At 44.4% G+C, this 18,949-nt stretch overlaps 2 long non-coding RNA genes across 2 annotated transcripts; one reads left to right on the top strand and one right to left on the bottom strand.

Annotated features, from left to right (window-relative positions):
* Positions 1-276: 276 nt before the first annotated feature.
* On the top strand, positions 277-10,797 carry LOC112572891. The gene is made up of 2 exons (XR_003101099.1): positions 277-3,370; positions 7,836-10,797. It is a non-coding gene; the product is annotated as an uncharacterized LOC112572891 (long non-coding RNA).
* Positions 10,798-13,078: 2,281 nt separating this feature from the next.
* On the bottom strand, positions 13,079-17,958 carry LOC112572832. Its single transcript, XR_003101081.1, has 2 exons — positions 14,815-17,958; positions 13,079-14,266 (listed from the first exon to the last, which is right to left on the bottom strand). It is a non-coding gene; the product is annotated as an uncharacterized LOC112572832 (long non-coding RNA).
* Between the last annotated feature and the right edge of the window lie 991 nt (positions 17,959-18,949).

Here is an 18,949-nt window from a genome sequence, read left to right as displayed (position 1 = left end):
TGTAAGCTTGGGGGTTAACACGTACACTCCTTTGCTATCGTAATTGAGAGAGAGAGAGTTCACAACTTGTCAAACACCCAACCACACCAAGTGCTGATGGGAAGACCATCTTTTCCAGGTCGTCGGCATGGCGACAGAAAAAAGTGAAGTCTTATTTACGCAGACCACGAAGATGAGCATTTTACTGCTGCGACTTAAGACAACCCTCAGAATAAGGCAGACCTAGGACGCCGCCATACTGAGGTCATAGTTCAAGCTTAGCAGGTATTTGTACAAATGTAATGCCTCGTACAATTTATTTATGGAAATGTTCACTGCGGTCGTTGAGTTTGAAATGTTGGTTTCAACGAGTGTGAACGCCAGGGTACAACGAGGAATAATCGTCTAATGCTCCCCTTTATTGCCTTTTGGTGTCTGGCAGTTACGGTGGCTGCAGGTGGAACTTCCGCAATAACAACGATACGCATGATTGACTTTAATGTCTGAAATGTACTCAGCAGACCGCAGTGGGCTTTTTTTTTTTTTTCCTCTGTTTACGCAGCATGGGTTGCAGACGTCAGGGCAAGATATTTTTAGAAAACAAGAGCGTACGCAACATGCAGGTGACAAGTTTACGATCCCACCCATCCCTGTCCTTCCTCACTGCCTTCCTTTACAACCCAGGGGGGGGGGGGCACAACTCAGTTTAGAACAGCCCCGAGGTGTTTTACATTTAGATGAGAACACCCGTTTTAAACATTGTAATCCATCTAAATGAATTAGTAGCGAGGTTTTTCTTTTTTAAAAAAAACTGGCTTCTTAAGAACAGTTACAATTTTTAGAAACATCTGTTATACTCTCTTGCCATCACGGGGGTTGGGGGAAATAACACCACCTGTCTACAAAAAATGACACCTGTCAACGCAAAACGGAGCACCTGCTTTTCGAGGTGGGACAGGTGGACACCAGCGCGGAAAAGCGGACCCAGTGCTGTCCAAAGTGAGTTTTTAAAAAGTCAGTGACGTGTTGTTAGTGACGTATCGGTGGCATAATGAAGACAGTAGATGACATATAGTGACGCTGTCAGCTGACTGATGTCCGCTTCGTGAGGTCGGCCAGACAAACCGCAGCCACCCAGCAGCAGCTCAGCCACCCAGCCTCCTCCATCAGCACGTCACGACTAACTATAATCTGTCAAAGCATTAGCAGCCATGTTTGTCACATTTTGTCACGAAGACCTGGCACGACTCACCGAACAAGGAGAGGTGAGGGTGACACCATTTGTTTGTTTTTAAAAGGCTTTGTCTCCACGTGTCATCATTCTTCCTGAAACTTTAAACGGCGGATGTTAATTACAACAAACGCTCAAGTTTTTTTTGTAAATTAAATGTTTCCATCTTGAGTGACTTGCCGTGAAACGGTCCCTCGTGCTGACACAGGGTTAAACAGGAACAACCGACCTTGGGCACAACTCTTCGGTCAGGTCATGCTGCCTGGCTCTCCACCCTCAACCCTCCCCCTTACACAATATTGGTGACACTGAGCTGTTGTTACTCCATAAACATCAACTAAAAAGCTTGTAATGCTAGCCCTGAGATTTTATCTTTCCTGAATACATTCAGTAGCTATCCCACCCTCTCTTATTTTTGTTTTTATTTCTTTTTTTTTTTTTTAAGTTAGCAGAACTTGCTGTCAAGCGAGGAAATGCGTTTCAACATTATTCCGAGTGCTCGCATACTTCTGTAATTCTATCTTCCATTCAACCGGTTAACTGTCGAAGTGACAGGTTGATCATGTGACAACCAACAAGTCAGCTGCCGACAGCCCCTGATTTTGTGTGCTACATAAATCTTTCCAGAATCTTCAGATGCTGAGATGGTAAGGACCAAAGATGCGTCGTAGAAAGTTGTGGAGCACAGTTCCCCTTCAGGTCCCTCAGGTTGTATCTGCCATCGGGTTCTGGGCTTCCTCTCATGCGAACTATTTTCTTGATATATTATATAGTTGGCAAGGCCTTTGGAGGAGAGGTGAGGAGGGGGTTGGGGGTCAAAAAGACAGTAGAACACAGTTCTTGAACTCCCGATGTGTGAGGCCTTGTGGGTAACATGGCTAGTAACTGAGCCACTTGTATGAGTCTACAACATTTTCTATTCATCGCGGTCAAGGTCTAGGCCAGGCACCGAGTTTGGCAAGATTTGCATTGTTATTCTATCAGATGTATATTTAACGACACGGTAGATATGCGAGGACGACCCCAATGTGTCCCACGAACGTGCAAACCGTCACCGATAGCAGAGGTTTGAACCGCAGAGAGCTTGGGTTGAACATGCATTGATTGAACTTGTAAAATTTATAGTTTGCTGCTGTCTCTTCCCACTAACCTGTGTGTGTGCATTTAAGTGTAGATGTTCATGTGTAGGTGTGCTTATATATACATGTGTTTGTATGTGTGCGTATAAGCATGCATCTATGCAAATATGGCGTGTGCTTTTAGTGTGCGCGCCTGCTTGCAAATGATTTCTATTTTATCACCTCACCCCATCTCACGTATGGATAGGTCAACATCTCCACTTGTCCCTTCCCCACCAGGAACCACCCAGCAGCACGCGCATGCGCACACACCGCGGCATGCAATCTGCGGTTAAACAAAAGCCGCCCTGTCTCCTTTAAGTAAAGCATCCTCCACCCACCGCACCCCCTTGGCTAGAAAAGCCTTTTGCGTACCCTTGGGGGCAGAGCCAAAATAAGCAACTACAAGGCCCCGTCAGCCGCACGGTCCGCCCACTTTGTCAACGTTGGCCTTCGACCTCATGACGTGGCAAGTGGTGAGTGGTTAGCCGTGCCACATGAAGGTCTTCAGACATCAGTTTCTGGGGAGGAAACTAGGACAAAAATAGTAGAGTCATTTTTTTTAATATCTTAAAATTAACGTTTTTGTTGAGGCCAGTGAATCAAGCCTTTGTCTCCTCCCATTTGCCCTCCCTGCTCTTCCGAGACCAACTGTTGCAGACGAGACGGTAAAACATTTATCTTCGTCGGGCGCCTGCCTGATGGGAGGATGTATTCGGCTTTACCTTGACCTCTTATGACCTGAGGTAGCTGGGATCTGGCATACCTGATTAATGTAGACTACATTCTAAACCCTAACCCAGACCACATTTTCGAGGGAGGGAACACCAGAATGTTCTAAACTTTCAAAACACGTCCAACCGACATTCCCCATTCCCGCAATAAACCCCAGGGTTTCCTCTCTGTGTTGACATTTCGTGCTTGGTATGGAGATTGCTAGTTCTTGTTCTTCACAATTTTGTCAAACTACCGGCATGCACTTGATATCTTGCAGCTGTGGGCTAACCCCAGATAACCTTTTATCTCAGTACAGACCCAACAAGTAAGTTGTCATGTTTTTTGACAGATGTGTGTGTGTGTCCGCGCACGTGCGAGTGAATCAGTTTTACATTAGCAGAGAGACAGTGATCATGCTTAGTCCTTTCTCGATAATTAAACTTTCCATCGACTAGCATTCATGCCCCACCCCAACCCTAATCCACCCGCTAAAGCGATGTAGGTTTTAAAGATAGAAAGCTCGTTCATGTCATGTCGTCTGGTCCAAAAATGGCTGACCGTGTCGGTGATTGAAAAACGGAAAGGAAGACAGTTGAACTCATTATGTCAGCCAATAAATACTAATCAATCATGGGTGGATAAATACTTCCATCTTTCACTTTGCCAACAGTAAGCAGATTGAAGGGAAGCTATATGGGATTTGCCACGTGCGGGTCACGCAGCTGATTGGTGCACGCGCTGTCAGCTGACTGATGCCAGTTTGGCGAGAAAGATCGCAGATACCCCGCGACAGCTCTGCCACTCAGCCTCCTCCATCACCATTCCAAAGTCGCTGTGACTCTGTAGTCACGTGTTCATCAGCATGTGCGCGCGCTCGCAGCTGCCGCCATGTTTTATGTTGGGCTGTAGTTTGTCACGTGACTCAACCAAACGTCTAAACACGAGTTTCGTTATTATCACTAGATAATGAAAAGCAGGCGTGTATTCTTTTGTCTGTTATATAATGCTTTGTATTAAAAGGAGAAGAAGAATCTCTGAATTTTTAAAATAAAGGTTGGACTGCGGTCTCACATCTGCCGGCTGGCACGATCCTTAAAGCTCCAGTGGGGTGCAGATTGTTTCCTAACGCCTGGGTAAAGCAGTCCAGGATATTATTTCTATAAATGTAGATGAATATTCCAAACACGCTGACAAACATCACGCAGAAGTCGAAATCGTGTCATGATATCATATATACGCATAGTTAATGGAATATTGTTTCCATCTCTTCCATCTCTCCAGCATCATTGCACTCCTGACCGTGTTGTTGACGATGGTGTTTGTACCCGTGTATCTCAGGAACTGAAGATTTAGTTGAGATTTGAGAAAATAGTGTCTGTGTGCTTTACTCAACCATTATTTTTTTATTTGCACCCTACCAGACATTTAAAATGAACGCACTGTCTTGAAGACAAATGTCAAACTTTGGTCTCTTCCGGCTTCGACGGTGAGTGCTGACGTCACAGTCTTGATATACACCACCACCACGACAACAGCGAGCTGCTGCTAACGTCCCCATCCGCGGAGCTGATACATCTGTCTGCTGCTGTCAGCTGCCTTGTCACGTTTAGCCTCCTCCCGACATCTAAGTATCGCGTTCGGCTGGGAGTTGAATCACGTGACTTGGAACATGCTAGAATTTAAACAAATTACTCTGCAACCAGCACAAGGGATCGAAATGCAAGCGACTGTGAAGTAGACTGATGCAACAGGCAAATGTTCTTCGAAATTTTGTGTTTCCTATCTCTTGGTAACAACGGCCATCGATCGCGCTGGACGATTTTACATCACGTTGCACGTTCGCATGCTGCACGTGTTTCACGTTGTTTTGTTGCACAACGTGACACGACGCCGCGGCCTTCTGTACATTGCATCACGTAGTCACGTTGTGCCTCTGGCAAGTCCTGTTACACGGTGTCAGGCGCCAGACGGAGAAGTTAGTAGATGATTTTAGTAACAGGTTAGTAAAGTTTAGTAACAGCGCGCAGCCAGTTGCCATGCTGACGGTAGATGATGATGATGATGCATGTCAATATGAACATGGCACCAGAGAGACTGACAATTAGAGAGAACTGGCACAGAGAACAAGAATAGACGAAGGAGAGACTATAAGGGTAGAGGATGTGGGCTCCAGTCAGAATGGACTCCAATCACGCGCTGGCTAACCTTTCTAAATATCAAACTTTTTTTTTCTCTCCCTCTCTCTCTCCGACTCCGCTCTTTTCCGCGGGTTACACGCAACATTTCTTCTGTTAGCGATGGAGAAGTTGGAGATAAATAGCAACGCGACTGTTGCTGTAAAACTCAGTGCCATAGGATCGATTCCACAGGCTGTTACTGAGAAGTTCCCCAGTCCTCGCCCCTCCCACTACCTACACTCCGATGATAAGTTTTTCTGCCTCATAATCCATCTTAGCATGGACGTTTGTAGATGGATTGCTGTCTGCCGAGACCAACGCTTAGTCTCTGGCGAAGCTCTCCTCTGTTAGTTTCTGCGAGCCTAAACAATGAATGTGACTAAACCGGAAGCTTTGTATACACCTGCCTCGTTTTAGTAGTTAACTGAGGGGGAAAAAAATCGTCTGACAGGAGTCCAGTAATACAAGTTCGTGATCTTAGCTATGGCAAAGCCCACTTCTTGGTTATCTATAAGAACGTCACGTGACATGATCTGACCAACTAAAAACCGTTGTTTGACAGACGAGGTCAGCGCGACGAGTGTTTCTGTCAGGCTCAGAAGCTTGGAGACTCCAGGCGGCTACTGTTGCCCAGGTGTCAGAGGAAGTGTGTCCTCTCCATGTTGACGTGTTCGAGTGCGTGCTATCGATACGAGGCCATCGAACGTGCGCGCTTGACAGGTGCGCCCACACAACAGTGTGTGTTGGTTCCACAAACACTGCCATGGTGTGGGTCGAACTTCCGGACCCGACAGCCATCGACTGGAAATGGAAAGACTGGGAGGAATAGAGGAGGGGGAGAGGAGAAGAGAAAAAATTTGACATTTAGAAAGGTTAGCGAGCACGTGATTGGCGCCCTTGGTGATTGGAGTCTCCCTTTACATACAATCATCCACCCCCTTCTGTGCTTTATGTGTACCTTCGTCTTCTCTCTCTCTCTGAAAGGTTTATATTAGCATATATTTAACATCACGCCTAGTTCTAACCACTGTTGTACCAAGGAGGCCATACTTTAGAACATGTATAACTTTGCGACACTTCAAGTACAAAGTACTTCAAGCATACTTATAGGTAAATAGACTTTCCATATAATGAACTCCGCTGGACCAGAGAACAAATTTGTTAAGTAGATAATTCATTACATCGAGATCGTCGAAATTGAACGAGGTTTCTGTATGATCTTAGTTTTGTAACATAATCTTCTTTCACTAAAATCAGCTTGCAAAGGACACAAAACTTCATGGAAATACAAAACAGGGGAAACTGAAAGTTTCACTTGGTCACTAAATTTGAAAGCTGTTTGAGAATCTAGGAATACTTTATAAAAATTCAAAAACTCAACGGGCTTCTACTTTTTTCAACAACAACAACAACATGCTCTTTTTCGCTCACATTCATGCAAAAGCATAAATATAAATGTTGCGTGGGTGTCTTCTTATGATTGCATTTTATGGTTCCAAGTTGAAATTCGGATCAAATTTTGACGGAGATGCACTGGACTGGTGCCTGACCGTCAGATTTGTTGCCAAGATGAGGGTCCAGCTGCGTGAGAAGAGGTTTAAAACCGGTTTTCAGTCACCTGCGAGACTGACCTGCTCTGTCGGTGGCTTTGTTGTGTGAACAAATGGCGATGCTCACGGGAAGGTTGCTATATATAGACATCACGACATGGAGCTGATGATGTCGTCATTCACGAGAACATTTTCCCTCGTTCTCTGCTGTCCCCAGCCTCCCCTTCCCTTTCCCGCTCTAGGGTGGTGGGGTGGGTAAAGAGAAAGCAGGATAGAGTGAGAGAAAGAAAAAGAAAGACTGAGGAGAGAAAGAAAAAGCAAGAGAAGGAACCACACCCTCTTGTAATAGTCTGAAATATTTTTTTTTCCACTGACACCAGTTGTTACTCCTTCGTCAGACTATTTTATTTACGCACATTGCATGCAGCTAGCAGAGAGCTTGATGTGGCCACAAACACGTGATCAACAGTGGATTGTAAAGTCTGCACAGCTTGACCTCCATCCCGGAGCACGAGTTGAAATAAAAATAAAAAAAAATGCTGGTTTTCTGTATGGATTCATTCAAGCTCTTTACCACCCTTGTTGGTGCAAAAACTCATGATCGAGAACAGCAATGACTGGTTTATTTTTTGTGATGTTGGTGGTGAAAACAATTTTTTTTGAAAGGGGTCTTCGTGTTGGCAAAAACATTCAATATTTCTTGAGTTATCTCATTACGTGCAGCAAAAAAAAAAAAGTTGAAAATAATTAGAAGCGTGTTTCCAAAACAAGGCAATAGGGACAAGGAGGGAGGAGATAAGCATCAAGAGTCGCTCCTTTCTCGAAAGCTTACATCCTGTGTTGCTGTTGCCATATGACACTTCCCTTCCTCTGGGTTTCCTTATCATTTTTCATGTTGCCCTAGTTTTGTGTTGCGACAATCAGTCATATTTGTTTTCCTTATTTAGTGTCAAGTCACATGACAGGTATTTTATTTCATATGACGTAGCTTCAAAAAGATTTCTTTAATAATAACTTGCCGACAACTTTTTATCATTTGAAAACAAGATAATTTTTTCCGCAGGGAGTTGACATCAACGGTCTGGTTTGCAGCATTTCCATTTCTGTAAGTCGACAGTGAGTGATGTTTGAGCGACTGAGGTTGTCGTCGTAGAACAAACTGTTTGTAGATGACGTGGCACGTGATAATGGGGGAAGGAGGAAGATGGCAATGAGAATTGGTATGACGATGACGATAATGATGTCTTTCAAGAGTTAGTCGCTTTAATGATCAAATAAATACTTGAGAAAAATGACTCGCCTCTTATTATTTAAAAAAAGCTTTTGCTGGTCTGCGTGTAGCCAAGGACTGAGTGCACAGTCGTGCAACTACATTTTAATGTCTACCAGTCATTGAATTGCTAACATTTTCATAAGCATTGTAGGTGGCTTGCGATATAGGGTCCACTTGAGTTCAAAGATGTCTTCTGACGGGAAGCGGAGATGTCAAGCCCTGGGACCCACACCATCCCACATTGTCGGTGGCTGGTGTGATCTTTCGACTCTGTACACTCTTGCGACCCACTTGATGAAGACTGTCTCGAGCTATTTAGCTGCGAACAAAGCACAAAATGTACTCGGCCCCTCGACTCTCAAGCTGTGACCAGTCATTACAGATGCAGTCTGGTGTGCAAATATACACTTTGCCATGCCATCTGTTTGAACAAAGCTGGGGGGTGAGGGTAAGATAAACGTTGAACGAGGAGAGAGAGATGAGGATTATTTAGGGTGAGGGGGATCTTGGTGACGACACTGCTGGTGAGAGGTGGGGGGAGAAATAACTGCCGGATCAGCGAAGACATACTGCCCACCCTCCGTCTAAAATCAGGGTTGACCAGGTCAGAGGGGGTAGGCTCGCACACAAGGCGGTTTGTCTGGCAAGGCACGATTAAAGTGTCTCGACTGGGCTCCTTGCCAACTGGTTTATGTACACAAGCTTCGACATGTTCTTGTTGACACCAGCCAAACGGTCTGTTAAACTATGTGAGAGAGAGCGCGCCCACATGCATAACACACGTATAGAAGGTTTTAAGATAGTTTTTTTTTTTAAAGGAGGGTGTGGGTGTGTGAGGAGTGACAGAGGCGTTTTTGTTCAAAGTTTAGTGGTCCTGATGGAAGCTACTTTTAAACTCTACCCCGCTCCCCCGTGGTCACTCTAGTCGGCTTCCTTTGATTGTTTTATGTAAGTGCTTCCACTTGATCCCTTCTCTCCTACACAAAGCACCACGGAGACCATTGTTTTAAGGACAACCGCAAGGTGAACTCATTGTTGTGCTCTCTCCCTCTCTGATGCCGTTGTGAGTGGTAAGGTTGGATGTGGGATGTCTGCTGATAATGCTGATGAGAAAGTATGGCAAGACCCACGTAACTTGTTTACCAAGATTTCCCCGCGTGCGTCAGAATCGCCGCTGACCTTTGACAAGCGTACGTGCAGTGTACCTTGGGAGAGGTCACGAATGGCACAAAGTTCTTTCATGGAGAGAGCAAAGGAAACGGGTAGGGACTGATGTCAACTTTACGAGACATTACATGAATTAACTCATCAATCAACCAACGAACCAAAGGCGCGTGACCAAACAATCAAAACAAACAAGTAATATTGTAAATGCACGTGCGCATGATTACTTAGTGATTTCGCGTACATCAATATCAATCAACTTGGAAAACAAGTTTTTTTTTGTGGTTTAAAAGTTCAGCAGACGAAGGGAGCGGCTGGATGGATGAACGAGGCAAGTTCTTATTATCATTATAGTTGTTACAGAACCCTGATTAATAGATTTACATTTATGCTGTCAGTATTTCAATCTCTTACATCTGTTTACTAACGGATAGGTATTTATATCAATCATTGACCAGCCAAGTCTGAAGCAAAAAAAAACCCCAAAAAAACAACCCCCTACCCTCGCCAAAAAAAGACAAACAAAACAAAAAACAAACAACTGAACTGCAGCAAAAAAAAAAAAAAATCCCCACAGCTATCATCAGAAGGACTCTCCACATGAAGTGCAGTAAACAAGTGCCAGTCACTTAGATCAATAAGCAGCTGACCACACAAGTGGGTGGGAGGACCGTTACACACCACGTGACCAGGAGAAAGGGGGACCCGCACTTGCAGATGGCGTCAGAGTGTCGTTGTGGCTTCCTGCCGGTGTGACTAGGCTCTCGTACAGTTTCAGGCGTACCTGTATACAACAGACTTGCGGAGGAAAGGTGGAGGCTCGGTTGGGGCATGTCGGTAGCTCTGGCCACAGGGTACAACGCACTATCGATGGGCCGAAACGTAAACACGTGCAGGTATTTTTATTCTCGCACCTGGACAAGTAACTTTATTCACCTTCCCTCCTCCCTCTCTCAATGAATAAATCACTGTCTCTCAATCCAAAAATAACAAATCAGCCTCTTATTCACACACACGCATAATGTGACCCCCGTTTTGCACTCATGAACCCACACTTCGCTCTATTTACATCATCCGCCAACTTCTATTTATTTCTCCAGCCTATTAAGTATATACTGCTGACCACAAATTTTACAACCGTAAATCTTTTACCAGTCTGTAAGTCCGCAGACTGTAGTGCCAAAGGAGGCCTCGGACTGCAAGGGGTCGCAAGTATTGCAATTATCGTAGACGAAAGAAAAATGATTAATTGCGTCAGCTGCGACCCTTGTACACTGTGCTCCCTAGTGGTGGGCCGCCCGTAGACGTAGAGGCTACCATATATGGTCATATCACGTGCCCTGAGCGTACAGAAGAGGTCATGACCCGTCTACGTGACTGCCAGCGTGTATCTCTTCTGCGCATTTATTATTTTTTTAACGAACGTCTATACAACTGAAAATAACGAGGGAGCTGGCAATTCAACTGTCTTCTTTTAAATCTCAGACTGAAGATTTGTTGCAAAATACTTTGAGATCTTTTAGTTGCTCAGAACAGAACCTAAAAAAAAAATCATTTAAGAAAATATCAAGAGTTGTCCGTGTGTAACTAAAACAAAAACTAACCACAAATAAGGTATACTATTTGGAAACCATACAATTTCCACCGAGATCAGGCTGCTAAGGCAACAAAATGTTTTTACCCATCAAAATAAAATAAAAAACCACTCTTTGGGTTTCATCAATAAATAGCTCTTGGAAATCTCAATCACCCACCAGGCTCTGAAATAAAAGGTCAGTTTCGCATCTAACTCATTATTTCATACCCGCCATCATGTTGTACATAAAGACTGCATCACTAGAACTGTAATAAACTTGTTTAAACAAGTACTTCCGTTACTCTGTGCAAGAAATATCCAAAGCGTAGTAGACACTGTGCCCACACGACCAGGGATATGCGCATTCAATGCAAACCTCATTATCTCAGCCCGAAGATGTGCCAGCAGAATCAATGTTCTTGCTGTTTTCCTTTGGTGTTTGTTTTGTTTGCAAAAACTTCAGGTAGCGCCATCCTTAAATGCTGTCGCAAAAGTCAAAGACGAATGCGATCACACGGATAACATTCTTAAATGAAAAACGAAGATTTCCCAGGATGTAAGAAATTATTGACATGTTCAACGGAAGCTTATCGGGTGTTGGAAAGATTCACTTTTCTCGGGTGGGTGGGTGGGAATTTGCTCTTATGCCTAACAAGCAACAGAGGCTAATTTACGGAAAAGTGCAGCCAAGCCTGTAAACAGTTTCTACACGCAAAGAAAGAACAGAGTGCCCGAGACGAGGTCTGAACCCAGGACAGCCAACCCTCGTTGTATTGGTGACAGGCACTAACCGTTGCGCCACCGGGCCACGCATAAATTTTCTCGGGGCAGAAATTTGTTTGAGGGTGGCGATATTCATCTCCTCTCCTTCATCTCATCCCTCTAGGCAGTCTAGGGAGTCACGTACGCGACTTCAGGTTGTGGCATCGTCATCAAATTCACAAACTGACTGTAGTTACAGTGTTGTACTAAACAAGAAAATATTCTGTGGAATTCAACATAAATGTAAACAATTATCTACATCTATGATACATGTATACGTATATTGAACAGAATACTGTGATTAACTAGCAGAGATACAATCGCGCTTGATAATAATCAGCGACTAACGAGTTGTCTCCCTCGGGGTAATCTTCAGCAACAAAGACAGGAAGTGCGCCACTGGTGAGGTCAGCGCTAAATATAGCCACATGGTCGAAGTAGTTTCCACCTTCCACACACCTTGAAATCTCGTCGCCTAGCAGTTTTCAATTTAAATAAAGCCACGAATTTGCCACCTGGGCTCAACATGTATTTGTTATCGCCATCTTTATTCGTCCCGTGACTACTGCTAGCTGATAATCAGTTAACCTACATGGGGGTCTGGTCGTCGGGGGAGAGGGCGACTTGGCTCAACACAGAAGCTGACAAGGGTTGCGCCACTTTGGTTGGTCTTGAAATCGGTGATGAGCTGGTTCTGTTATCTGTCTGTGCTCCAGGATGTTTTGAAGAATGGTCCTAGACAGTGTGAAGCCGGGTGACGTGGCCAAACCAGACCAACTTGCGCCCCTTCACGGTTGCCAGGATGAGGCTCTTGGTAGTTCACGAGGTTGGCGACCGCTTCATTGGGCGCCACGCATGTGAGAGATTCAGAGTGGCCTCTTCAGTCACCTGGTCTCTAATTACTGGATTTGTTTATCGGTACCGCACAGCTGGACGGGAAGTGCGAGGGACTTCTGCACTTGTACTGCGCCAGATCTTTTCAGTCTGACCATCGCTTCTCTCGTCTTTACGATCCTGATGCAGCTGCCATCTTGGAAAGGATTGACCCCCAAGTACATGAAGTTGTTCACAATCCCTAGCTGTACTCCGCTCGTGCGGATCAGCATGTACAATCTAGATTACTACCCCTCTCTACCCTCCATCACCATGGCTAGGTGGGGTGGAGGGTGAGGTGCAGCTTTCTCTCCTTTTAGGGTGCATGCCACAAATATCACAAGCATGAAACCGACAAGACGACGATAAAATGGGCTAAAAATGGAAAGGAATAATTTATTTTCTGCACTACGTGTTTACTTGCCGTGGGCTCTTCTCCCTTTCTCATCCTATGTCCCTCCTTACCGTCTTCTTTCTCACTCACCTCCGTCCTGTCACGTCTGTGTCTATAGCCCCGAGGATGCTGCTCGACTTATTTTTACTTCGCCATATCTGTGTCCAAAGACAATTGCCAGAAAATATATCTACAATGTCGAAGAAAATGAAGAAAAAAAAAAAAAAACAACAACAACAAAAAAAAACAACAACAACAATGGGATCTGCAGAAGAAATGTTTATTCTCACAAGCACGAATCCCGATAATCTTCTCCAGCTTTAGTGACCTCGCTGGTCCTGCCATGTACAAAACAGTCGCATGATTCGTCGAAACAGATCCGCTTTAAGGGCCATAAATATTTTTGCCAAGAGATGGTTTCCTTTCCTCGAATGATCACTCGACAGACACTGTCGACTCAGTTCGAGTTTTTCCCCGACGAGCGTTCTGCCCTAAAAATAAGCCCGGATCAGGCGATGGCGAACAGGAAAACACTGAACCAGATGGTAGACAGTAAATAAGCTGATTACTGTGTATTGTTGATAAGCCTTGGTCGGGTACTTGCTAACTCAACGACAAGACACTTAGCATGCACATGCAGAGTTGTTGTTTTTTTTTTATTATTGCTGGCTGAGGACAGTAAGATTGTCAGAGGGGAAGAGCTGTGGTGCAGCATGTCGTGGAAATCTGCCAAATGTTACTGTTTCAAGACGCCTGAGTTTTATCAGGTCGACTCCATATTTGGTCATGTTTCTCCTTAGTAACCATGGCAGTTGTTTAGCCTTCTGTAGATGGTACTGCGTTCCAGGGCCAACAGCTGTGAGCGCAGTTGCAACACAAAACATCTGTAAATGCTTATCACTTACCTACAGCAGGTGTGAATCACGTAAATACAACCAAATGTAATTATCGGTGAGTGGGACATGAACTGATATGATATAAATGGTCTTTCTGCGTCCTTCTCATATTGGTCCTGTTGCAGTTTCCTGCTTTGTCAGATTTTTTTCTCAAAAAAAAAAAAGTTTTCACTTCACCAGGGGAATAATCCCTCGAAAAACACTAGAAGCTAAGAATAAAAACTTGGTGAAAGGAGAGGAGGGAGCAGAATGAAGAAAGAAAGGTCAAAGAGAAGCGAGGGAAAGACAACTCGTTAAACATTCTTTGATGTTTTTTGGTAGAAAAACCGGTTTTTGTGCTGCAGCCACCTCACACTCGTTGTCTGGTCAATTAGATTGACACAACTGGCATCAGGCGATTAGGTGCGTGGACAAAAAAAAAACGACTTTTCTTGCTGACCTTTGACTTCCGGCCATGGCGACATGCCCAGCAGGTCTTGTGGTGGTGGCTGCTCCCTGTGCCTGCCACCGCGAGGGCACCTCGTCACGAACTAGGGGAGGATCTGACTGGACTAACCTGGGCACGAGACAAGGGAGGTACTTCAGTCAACGACACTTGGCACGCTTGTTCACCTCCGGTTTCAACGCGGGGGTCCTCAGTGTAATCTCGACCATAGATAAGTCAGAACACGCACGCACACACACGAAAACAAACTGGGATCCTTATCTCCCTCTGTATTCACGAACATAATATATAGATGTATATGAATAACATAAACATACTGATGTCTCTCACACACCGAACGTCCAGACGCTCCCTCACCACTCTCTCTAATCAGAATGTTCACTCATGCAGTCGGCCCCTTGCAGTGCAGACCTAATAAAGTCATTGCAATATGAGATAACCACATTGCTGAGTCGTCTAACACCGTGGTTCTCAACCGGTGGTACGCGTACCCTTAGGGGTACGACAAGGGTTCTGCAGGGGTATGCAGCAACATAAATAAGCGCACATCATTATGAAAATAAGTGCTTTTATGCTTAAGTGAGGGGTACCCGTGTACATACTTTCACCCTTTTGGGGTACAATCGCGAGAAAGGTTGAGAATCTCTGGTCTAACATACTCGTAGGTGTAAATGGTTGGGATACAACAGTCGCCTGTCATCAGGCATGCGCGATCCCCGATGCAGCATGCCCTTGAACCACAGGATGCTGCAGCAGCTGTTGAAAATAATACGGCCATAATTAATCTGATTCAATATATATTCACCGCGAGCACACACATACGATCACACCCCCTTTCAGATTAAAAAATTAGTATAATTTTCAAAGAACTGCTTTTAATACTCAGTGTCATGAGCTCGTGGGTGAAATTCATCAGCATTTTCCAAATAATGATTATTTTTGGCGGCAGCTGCAATGTGCAGATGAGGTGAAAGACAAGGATATAGAGTTATTATTACCACGACGGGTTGGCGTCAATAAATAACAAAATCCTTGGCAAGTTTATGATGTGCAATAACTACGGTGATATGCACACTTGCTCGGCGAAGAACTATAGAAGGAAGGGCCGGGCTCAGCTTGCAATGCAGTGCATGTATTGTCAACACAGCAACCTTGAAACTCTTTCAGGGCGTGTAGGGATGCGAAACCTCGCACATCTTGCAGGAACACCTTAGGAAGACGAGGGGAAAAAAATCCCAAACCTTACATGCTCTTTTCCGGGTAAATGATGCCAAGACCAACGAGAAAAAGCTGAAAGCTATGCTAGTGGGCAGGGATTTGTTTGTTGCCGGACAACATAGCGTGTGGCGTTGAGGTCGACAGTTTCCTGCCGCCTCTGGGCGATGTAAAAGAGTCCCCACAACAGAAAAAAAAAATCTTTTTGGGGCACGTATGTGGGAAGGTCGAAATGCACCTCGTTGGAGCGACTCCAACACCTGTTGGGCCTCAGCTGCAATCTGATTGGTGCGTTGGCTCTGACGAAGGCCGCGACGTCAGCAGAAAAATAAAAATAAAAACATTTGTCAGCCAAAGACACAAACAAACCTCGTAACAAATGGAAGTACCGTGACCACTTGCAGTGGAGTTAGTATGGAAATACTTTCTGGTGGAATTACTTATTGAAAGCTCGTATAGCAAACATGTTCTGAGAATTAAACGAGACGATTTTTTCGAGGACCCAGGAAAGGTATGTGGGTGTAGATGGGAAAAAAACTGAAGAGGTGCAGACACACATTTCGCCATCTTTAAAATGTAGGTCACGGGGTGTTGTCTGAGCGATGCTAACATGTCAGAAACCTTTTCCTTGGACAAAACATTTTCAATCAGGGAAAAAAATCACTAGAAGGGAGCATTGCTATGTTGTGGTAAGGAATGCTCTGTAAACGTGTAAACAGCTTTCTGCTGCAGCTGCAATATATCAGATTAGAACTCGGAGCGGAGTCAAGGTCGTGTAAACTGTAAAGAGTCTTAGATATGGAATCTGCCAACAGGTGTTCCAGTCCACACAATCGCTACATCAAATGCCACACCCTTAAATCATGGATGAGTATAGGTGGATTGCTGTCTGCCGAGACCAACGCTTAGCCTCTTGCGAAGTGATCCGCTGTTAGTCTCGGCGAGCCTAAACAAAGAATGTGAACTAAACCGGAAGCTGTGTACACTCCTGCCTCGTTTTAGTAGTTAACTGGCGTTTGCCAGCAGTCCAGTAATACAAGTTCGTGCTTGAATGTTTACATCTACATGCAATGTTTCAATCCTCTTATGTCTTATGTCAATGTACGCAAGTTTAAAAACAAATCTTTATTCGGAGGAATGACTTTCATCTAGTGCAGCTGTTTTATGATGTTCCAGGTAACTTCTCAAACGCAGTTTAAAGTCGCATGCAATGTGTCACCCGTCTCATTCATTATGTAAGCAGTTTAGGTCCCGTCAGACAGCCTTCTGGCGTCACAAGTTATTACTGTCCTACTGCAATCTGTCTTCCGCCTCGCCCTATAGATACCACATGCTCGATGAGATCACTGGGTAACAGGGTACTTGACAAACAACCCTTACTTAGTAACAGAAGGCTTTCAAAAAATGAAAGTTCTGAAAGCGACTGGCGATACACAGGAAAGAACGGATCGGAAATGCATTAGAACGAAGTGAAAAGTAACATAACATTTGCAGAGATGATAAGATCCGCACACAACGGAAAACACAAAAAGGACAAGAAAAAAAAAAAGACCCCAGTGAAAGATGGGATGGGAAGTGGTTATAAAAGCAAAGCTGTACTGGAGGAAGAAAGAAATGGCACGAACTGGGCGCAAAATCGCGCTGGGGAAAATGGTTTGAAAAAGGATAAGAAAGAACAGGCACAAGGTTGGAGGAAGGAGACAGAGATAAATGAGACAAGCCTGTCGTAAGCTTAAGACAGAACAAACTGCTTTTTCCCGGCAGCCACAAGAACAGAAAGGTGAAAACAGGGAAGCTGTTCTGATTTTTTTTTTTTTTGTCTTCTCATTTTAAAAACAATTTTTTATTATTTTTCAGCGCATGCTGACAGACACCCTCAGAACACTCCCCCATAAAAAGCCCAACATGTCGACAGCACCTAGTGAGGCTAGTTTATGCATAAAGAAAAACACAAACCACGGGCGAAAAAAAATTAAGCCATAAAGAACGAAAATAAAAGACAAAAAGGAAATGCACGAAAGAAAAGCTATCAGTGGGAGGGCGGAAAGCAAGGAATTAATCACCTAGGCGACAACCACTCGATCCATCGGGTTGCTAGCACGACCCCAAGTGGACCTGTGTGGCCCGCAGCACGTACTGGAAAGCCTTCATCTTGAACAGCTGGAGGCCAACTACAATACATCATGAAACACACTCACCCTTACTGCCCTCCCTCTTTCTTTGTCGCCTCGAGTCCTAATTTAATCAATGTTATAAACGCGTATGTGTATGTGTCCTATCTTTACATTCCAATTTCTAAAATCACTGCCTTGCTGCACTTTTCTGGTTTTTTTTTTCCTTGCTCTTTTTCTTTTGTCTCTCACGCCCGGAGAAATAATACCAACTTTCTCAGTTCATCGAAATACCTGTAAGCACAGGTATAAAGAGCAATAAAAATGTCTACTTTGCGTGTTCGTCTATTCATCTCTGTCCACACCGATCCCAAAAGGAGCGGACGCAGATCATGCGATCAAGATCGTCAGTTCCTTTTGCAATGTTCGTGAAGGCTTTCCTCGCCTTCGTTAGATTGTCACTGCGATATTCTTGCTCCCCACGACCTGAAGATTATCGTGTGGCAGCTTTACTCTGTAGCTATGGCAACACAGGCATGAAAGGTAGCCGAACTTGCACCAGTACAATGACAATAAGGTGTATTCTCTCTCCTAAAAAAAAAAAGTGGGGGTGGTGAAGCGTCCCAACAGCATGTATTTACGTTCAGTAGTGGACTGGAGGACCAGTTGTGCACCGAGTTAGGAATCGATGGAGATAGTCTAAGACAAATGAAATGCGTCGGAGGACTAGACCTGAACCCACAGCTCCCGATCCTACCGCGCATTTCTCTCATCTTTACAGTCCAAGTTCTTTAATCACTATATCTTGATGCCACTCTTTCTACTTGTTTTTCTTACACTTCTCTATTTATCCAAGCACGAATAGCAATAAAAACGTGCAGAGTCATCAAGAAGAACCATGCTGGCACCTCTCATTCCCCAACATCATCACCAGGTAAATAATTGCTGGAGTCCTTTACCAGCTTGCTCCAGCTACAGTCACTATGTATGGATCTGAAAGTAGTCTTACTAGTGACCACATCACAAATCGAATACAAGACCACTTGCTGCCTGGCGGGGACACTCGCTCATTGCGCTTGGAATAATTATAGTTTCACCGAAGGAAGCATTTAAAACAGCTTTCATTTACTTTACTAAGTCACGATTTAAAAGTGCATATATTTACACTTTGGCCCGTCAGACTTTTTGGGATGATGTTAATGGAGTTGAATTTGAAGGCCTATAAAATCTTCACATTTGAAGATCCAGGCAATACTGTGTACCCACTTAAACTAAACATATCAAACCTTTCTTGGAGTTCGATCAGCCGCGCCCCCCCCCGCACCTTCCAACGACTGTCCAATCGATCGAGATAGCTACCTTTCAGTACTGTTTTCATCAGATCAGACTAGTAAAATTAGCCTCGTCATCTTTTCGCCCATATTCTCAACGATAGCTACATCTTGTTAATGGATTCGTGGTTTCTGAA

This window comes from Pomacea canaliculata, linkage group LG9 (assembly GCF_003073045.1).
Source record: "Pomacea canaliculata isolate SZHN2017 linkage group LG9, ASM307304v1, whole genome shotgun sequence".
Taxonomy (NCBI): Eukaryota; Metazoa; Mollusca; class Gastropoda; order Architaenioglossa; family Ampullariidae; genus Pomacea; species Pomacea canaliculata.
Note: the sequence above shows the minus strand (reverse complement) of the source record. Positions and strands in the feature narration are given on the sequence as shown.